The following is a 7,217-nucleotide window of genomic DNA, read 5'->3' as shown; positions in this document are numbered from 1 at the left end:
GCGAGCCTGGATCGTGTGGCTCAGCAGGGGACGGAGCTGCGGGGGGACGCCCTCGGCGACGGGCAGGCGGAGGCGGGGGCCCAGGCGGCGGAACGGTAACTTCGCGGCGGGGCAGAATATGTTGGACGGCCTCCGTCTGCCTCTGGACCGTTGGAGCGCCAGAGGAGACGCCCAGCCCGAACGACGGGGAGGCGTACTGCTCTGGCATCTCGACGGGGTATGCTGATGGGCGGAGGAACGCAGGCTTTTGGGGGCCGGCGATACGTTCGACGCCGCTGAGCAAAAACCCTTCACGGTGTCGCCGAATAGGCCGCTCTGGGGAATGGGAGAGTCGAGAAAGCGAACTTTGTCGGCCTCTGCCATCCGGGCCAGAGCCAGCCATAGGTGGCGTTCCTGGACCACGCAGGTGGACATCACCTGACCAAGGGGACACGCCGCGACCTAGTGGCCCGAAGGGCGAAGTCAGTGGCGGCGCGGAGTTCTTCAAGTACCCCCTGGTCAGGACCACTCTCGTGCAGGCCTTAAGGTGCCTCACCTGGCACTTTTGCAGTGTTGCCATGGCCTGCAGGGCGGGGCAGCGTGTCGGGGGGCGCAGAAAAGGCCCAGCCGATGAGGGCGGAAGAAATTTCACATGCCCTAAAAGGGAGACGCGGAGGGCCCCACCAGGCGGCCGCGCCGGCGGGCAAAGGTGCACCGCGATGGCGCGCCCGACCTGGGGGACCGCCACGTACCCCTAGCCTGCCCCGCCATGGAGAGTGGCGAGGGGAGAGGAGCTGGAGAGCGCTTCAAATGAATAGGGCGCCATCGATTTTGTCAGCTCCTCATGCACATCCGGTCAGAACGGGACCGGGGGGGGAGCGCGGCGCTGCCGCCGGTGCCCCCCCCAGGAACCAATCGTCCAGCCTAGAAGGATCGGCCGGAGGCCCCTGAGGAACCCTCCAACCGATCCCCCCCGGCTGCCCGGAGAAGCATAGCCGACAGTTAGCCATCAACCTCCGGGGGGGCAGCGACCACGAGTGGGCGCCGCGCCGCGGGAAGAGATGTGTCACCGTCTGACTCTCCCTCTGATGCTGTGACAGACATATCATCCTCTGCAGGAGCACCGAAGGAGACGCTCAGCCCGCCAGGCGGGGAAGCGTCTGCTGCGGAAACTCAACGGGACCGCGCTGAGATAGAGAGGTCCGCAGGGCTTTTTGAGCCGGCGGAACACTGTCTATCGTAATTTGAATGTCCCCCCCCGCGCCCCACCGCGGTGGCCGAAGAGCATAGGCGGCTCAACGGCTGACCACGGGAGGGAGGCGGGGGGAGCCAGCTCGCGAACGAGCGGCGGGACTTCAGCGTGGTCATGGTCATGCTTTCACCGCATGAACCATTCATGAGCACCACCCCAGCGTGCTCAAAGCCTAAACACGTGAGGCAGCGCTCATGTCCGTTCACTGAGGAGAGGAAACTACCACATCCAGAAACGCACGGCCGAAAAGACATCCTGAAAAGAACGTCTAAAACGGCCGCTAGAAATTGCTCTTTTGTGATCCCGGTTTGCCCAGGGAGGCGCCGCGGGGCAATGCACTCGCCGGGGCTGCTCGCTGGAATGCAAAAAGGCTTTATATGGCCGTGAAAACGGCCGCCCGCGGGACCGCGCTGGCGGCTGCCAAACAATGCTCTTTCTGTGAAACACTCTTTTAGTTATGGCAGCGCAGCAGCAGGAGGGAGCATGAACTCTGAAGAACTCTTCTCGGCTGTTTAGAGGCTCGACACATCGGCTCTGAAAGCAAAAGTCTGACTGAGTGATGCGCGCAGCCATCTTATATACCCGTATGTACGGGGGCGTGGCCGGCGCGCACGTCCACTCGCCAATTTTCAATTGGCCTTTTTAATAAGGCTCAGAGGTGATCGGTCTCTCAAGCGAGATCCCAATGTAACGTCGAAGTGATTCGACTGAAGGGGTAACCCCGGTTCTCTGATAACATGAGTGAGGTATCTCACCATACTTCCCTCCTTGCAGTAGCACGGGGAAGAGATATGCTGAGAATGAGGTACGGACCATTATGCAGTGATATATATTGGGGAGGCGGGACTCCCGCATCACTGTTGTGATTGGTCTGTCAACTGACAGACGTGGTGTAATTGGTGCTTCCAGGATTGGTCACGCCTGAGGCGTTTCCCATAGTGAGATACCTCACTCATGTTATCAGAGAACCGGGGTTACATGAGTAACCTAAAGATTATCATATGTTGGGGGTAACTGTATGTAAGTATGTACTTCAAGAAAAAGATAAACACACTAAAAACTGTATTCAAACATTCAGTGATTATGTAAACAAAATATTCTAAACCTTGTCAACAACAATCTAACAAAACTATTATGTAATATGTACATACTTCCACTAAGTAACTAACGATTATCCTAAAAATAATTCATAATATTGTAATATCCTACAGGTGAAAGGTGATCCCTCGGGTTCTCGTTTCGAGACAATGGCGGTTACAGCAGCCATAGGCAGCACAAAAGTCTGGCATCTTGTCAGCAATTTCCTGTAGAAATCATAATGTAAGATGTTTTAACAAACCGACCAGACAGGAAATCATGTGTAAATTCAGTTAAATAATGTTTATAATGTGTGTATTATATTGAAAAGAAAGCGTAATTCTGCCTCTCCCCAAATTACTGGGTAACGTAAAGTTAGCTAGTCGTGATACAAAACAAAACTGCACGATTAAGTCATTTTTTTCCGAGGAGAAAAGCTGCGATTTCAACTTGTTCAAGCATCAAGAATTATAACCACGTTAATAATGTTTGTAAGAAAACAAACAGTTTGTAAATCCATCAAGATTTCAGCGAGATAAGAGTATTAACGTTTGTGCAGGTCACTACTTACCTCAGGGTCGACTGATCGCGCCAGAAAGCCAGCCTGTGGTAAGATGGCCGACCTGTGCGGACGCTCTAGACCTCGACGTAACACATCTAGTCATTCTATACATATCTATGGTTGCCTAGACAACAGTTGGGGGTGTAGTTGTATAGTTTGGGGGGAAAATGGCACTTGGGGGGCTTTGAAGACACTGTACAACCCCATCCATTTAAAATTTAATTTAAAAACCGTAACCAAAACAAGATGACACCCGCAAAGAAGTTCGGCAATTACGGCTTATACTGGACGTGTCTGAATGGTTAGAAAACTTAATGTCACTTTGATTTATCTTTGTATAAGGGTATGTCAGGGTAGCATACTGAGAGAGATAACAAACGTGATGTGTTTACTGAGGTATAGAGATGAACGCGATGTGTTTACTGAGGCATAGCTGATTGAATGAGAGCAAAATGTGATCGGTTAACATAACTTACCTCGTCCTAATATTGAAATACATAAATGTGAGTGTTATGGTCTTTACTCGTATGCAGTTGCTGGCCGTAAACACTGTTTTGCAGGTATTGCGTTAACGTTACCGTTCTTAATGCAGTTAGAACTGATCCAAAACGATTTAAAATAACATGACTTCTAATCATTAACAGACACCGTTTTAAACCATCTAGCATTACAAAGCTAAGCTTAATGTAGTTTTACTACAATGTACACAGTTTGTAAATCAGTGATTCTTGGGAATTTGGATAAAACAGGTTTTAATTTTCAAAAATGTGTTTAATTACACCATCTGAATGTATATTATTATAGACCAAGGTCTTAGCTTTTCAGCAATGTACTGGTGTCACCTCCCAATTTTGTATTTTTTTCACAAAATAGGCGTTTTACTTTTTAGCGTTTTACAACGTTTACTTTTTGCTTAAATCAAACTGAATATGTTTTTATTTAACAAACATATTTTTGTATTAAAAGAGACTATTACTTTAATAACTCAGCAGCACTGACAAAATATATTGTATGCATATTTATTTAAAAAAATTAAAACTCCCTCTGACGGTGGTGACAGTGGCCTCATTACAACATAAAATTCCAAAATGTATACCACTCAAGTCAACGGCTTCTTGTTTAACAACTTTATTTAACTATTTGGTCCAACAAATAACAATCCTGAGCACTGTGATCAAATATTTTTCAAATATTTCAACACCGTCAGACAGAAAACCTGACGGTGGTGACAAAAACCTACTTTTTCCCATGATATGCATTAGTTGTTCACATTAGCCATCTTGTTTCCACTCTGTTGCTAGCTACTTCAGACTTGTTCGTAAAAAGTATACATTTATGTCATAATCATATCTAATATTTTTTATACAAAAGAGACGGTGTTGACATGTTATGGTTGCCACAGTAGCAGTGTCCAAAAATATGAACAACTTTAAGAGAAAATAGCAAATTTACAGGAGCTTGGCTGATCTTGAAGCATGCAGTAGAGCTGAAGATTTGATAATGTGGTCCTCAGGAATGCAGTTGACCTTGTAGTTGCCTGATTTTATTGCTCTTTATAAATATCTGACGGTGGTGACGCATATGTGGGACACATATTGTGCAGCCAAAAAATAATTGTAAATATTATTCAAAACACAGTGTTTGTAATTTTTGATACATATTACAATGTACTCTTTCATATAGTAAAAATATTATTAAATTAAATGATTCCTTTTTGCTTTTTTAATCAAGTTGAAATGATTATCTCCTATCTGAGGACAAGTGATTTTGTAGGCAATGGGCCAGATTTGATAATTAAATTAATACAAAATTAAAATAAAACTATAAAAGAACCTTACATATGTGCAACTGACCCTCTGATTATAATCTTGATTCTTTTGATTTATGAAAATGTTCTTCATTTCCAACAGAATGAGCACTTTTCTTGGTGGGACATGTTTTTGCCAAATTTTCAAGAATCAGTGAAATAGACAATCACCTTAATGCATTGTTCATTATAAACGTGCGATTATGAATTATATTGAGACGGATGTACATAGAGAAGACCATAACCATGTTCTCTGAGCGTGTAAGTTACACTTTAGCCGCATTCATCGCGAAACGCGCTAACTTTAGCACATTATTTAGGTGATTAGCAAAGATTCATATAAAAAGAAATTACACTCACTTCTTCTGATGGAGATGAAGCAAGAACACGAGTAGTTACAGACGCATTTTTCAGCAGCAGCTTCGCAAAAACTGCTTTATAATGACCCTCGTTTTTAAAGCAGTATGGTGAGAAATGATTCGCGTAAACATGAACCCATTTAGGTAGATCGGCGGCCACATTCCCTCAGTGCCGTCAGTTTACTTTTCACTCGGGGCGGATCTATGCTAAAACACTACTGTCTATCAACTATCGCAGGAGCGGCCTCTGTCGGTGTTACGCCACAACGACAGGCATCTGAGTACGGCTCGATATGAGAAGAGGATAATTATTTTACTTAATTAAAAGAAAACTACTGAGCGGATCTTTGTCATTCTAGGGTGGTTGTGTACACACTCTCCCAACACACATTTCAGTTCAAACAGCTTGTAAAAGTGCAAGTGGCACCGGATGACCCCTTTAAACATTTGCGTTTAACTTCAAATGGCGTCTTTGAGGACAATATTCTATAAAATAATTTGCATTTGCATTTTGACATCAAAAGGCACAGATTTTATTTATATTTTCTTATTTAATAGATTTTACTCGTTTCACTCCACTTGTTACCAGTGTTTTTCTGCCACCACTATGCACATGCAGCAAGTGGCGTAACTGTGAGGTCCACTACGAATTATTCTTTTGGTCTTGGGTGTCTCCAGAATGTGTCCGTGATGTTTCAGCCCAAAATACCACACAGATAATCTGGAAAATGTCATTTTTTGGGCATGTCTAAAAAAGAGCTGTTTTGGTGTGTGTCACTTTAAATGCAAATGAGCTGCATATTCCCGATGTTGGAAGAAAATGAAGACTTATAGGTTCCATCTTACATCCAAACACAGAACACCAGGATTTCTCACGAGACATTGGATGACAAGTGGAGGACAAGTGTACAACCAAACGCAACTCGCTCAGGGCGGAAACTATTTTAATGCAGGACTGTCAGTCATCGGCTATGGGCGGGGCCTAAACAATGTGCCACATTGCTTTGAAAATCACAACCGCATGCCTAATGAGACTGGTTTAGTTTAATAGGGATTAAAAAATAAGGAGAGGGTGGTTTTTATCATTGTAGGGTGATTGTGTTCACACACTCATTTATGACCAAACACCATATAAAAGTGGATTTTATTATTTATTAAGTTATTTTATAAGATCATTAGCTTAAATGTTACAAAATAAAATAAAATCCACTATAAAATCCAAATCCAAAATAAAATGCTAACACTTTTCCCCTACTTTAAGCAATGCATAAATATTTAAAAAGTGTATATGCCACAAGTATTAATTAATAGTAAATATAACGAAATAAGAAATAACAATTCTGTTTAATACAAATTTATATGGCACTCTTGACTTCTGTTCTTCTGTAGATTAGTGCATGCATTATCCACAAAAATATACTTCTTAAAAAGAAGGGAGTGATTGACAGATGTGAATATATTTATTACAGGATCAGTTAATATCCAGTTATGCTGCACCCACGCCTGTAGATAATTAATTACATCTGTGTGATGTTTTAGCCAGTGATTGTTTCATTTAAGGCTCTGGCGATAAATCAGGCCTCTGATTGCTCAGTTTCATCTTTTCTAGAGCTTTGACTGTTGAAGTTCTGCCAAACGGTTAATGTTTAAATGGCCAGCTTAATTTTGCAGAGTGTTGTGCTAATATGCACAATGCATATTAACAAAGAAAAAGTAGTTTCTGCCACAGGTGCACCTACACAGGCTAATTATTAGTTGTCTCATTTGTTTGCACAATAACCTGCTGATAGTTACACTTGTGAAACCTTCTGGAGGCACTTTTCTAAAATGCCTGTTCCTATAGGAACCTACAAAATGGTCCCAAAATATTCTTGCAGGAACTCAACACTCTCAACTCTTGCAGTAACCACATGAACAAGAATATTTTGTGGCACTTAAAATAAGCTTTGAGTACACACATTCACACATTCATTTGAGTAGCACATTCAAGGCCCAATCAAAAGTGTCATCAAGAGGATCTCCAGAGCCTTAGTGTGGCAGCAATCTGATGAAACAATATTTACTTTTACAATTAATCATTTAGTAAGTGCTTTTATCCAAAAATGCTGCTTTTTCATGCACCTATCAAGTTAGAGATTTTGGGCTTTTTGTTTTTTCATAAAGTGTTTTGTCAGACTAGTG

Source organism: Garra rufa, chromosome 16 (assembly GCF_049309525.1).
Source record: "Garra rufa chromosome 16, GarRuf1.0, whole genome shotgun sequence".
NCBI classification, from domain to species: Eukaryota; Metazoa; Chordata; class Actinopteri; order Cypriniformes; family Cyprinidae; genus Garra; species Garra rufa.
The sequence above is the reverse complement of the archived record's forward strand: the minus strand, read 5'-3'. Positions refer to the sequence as shown.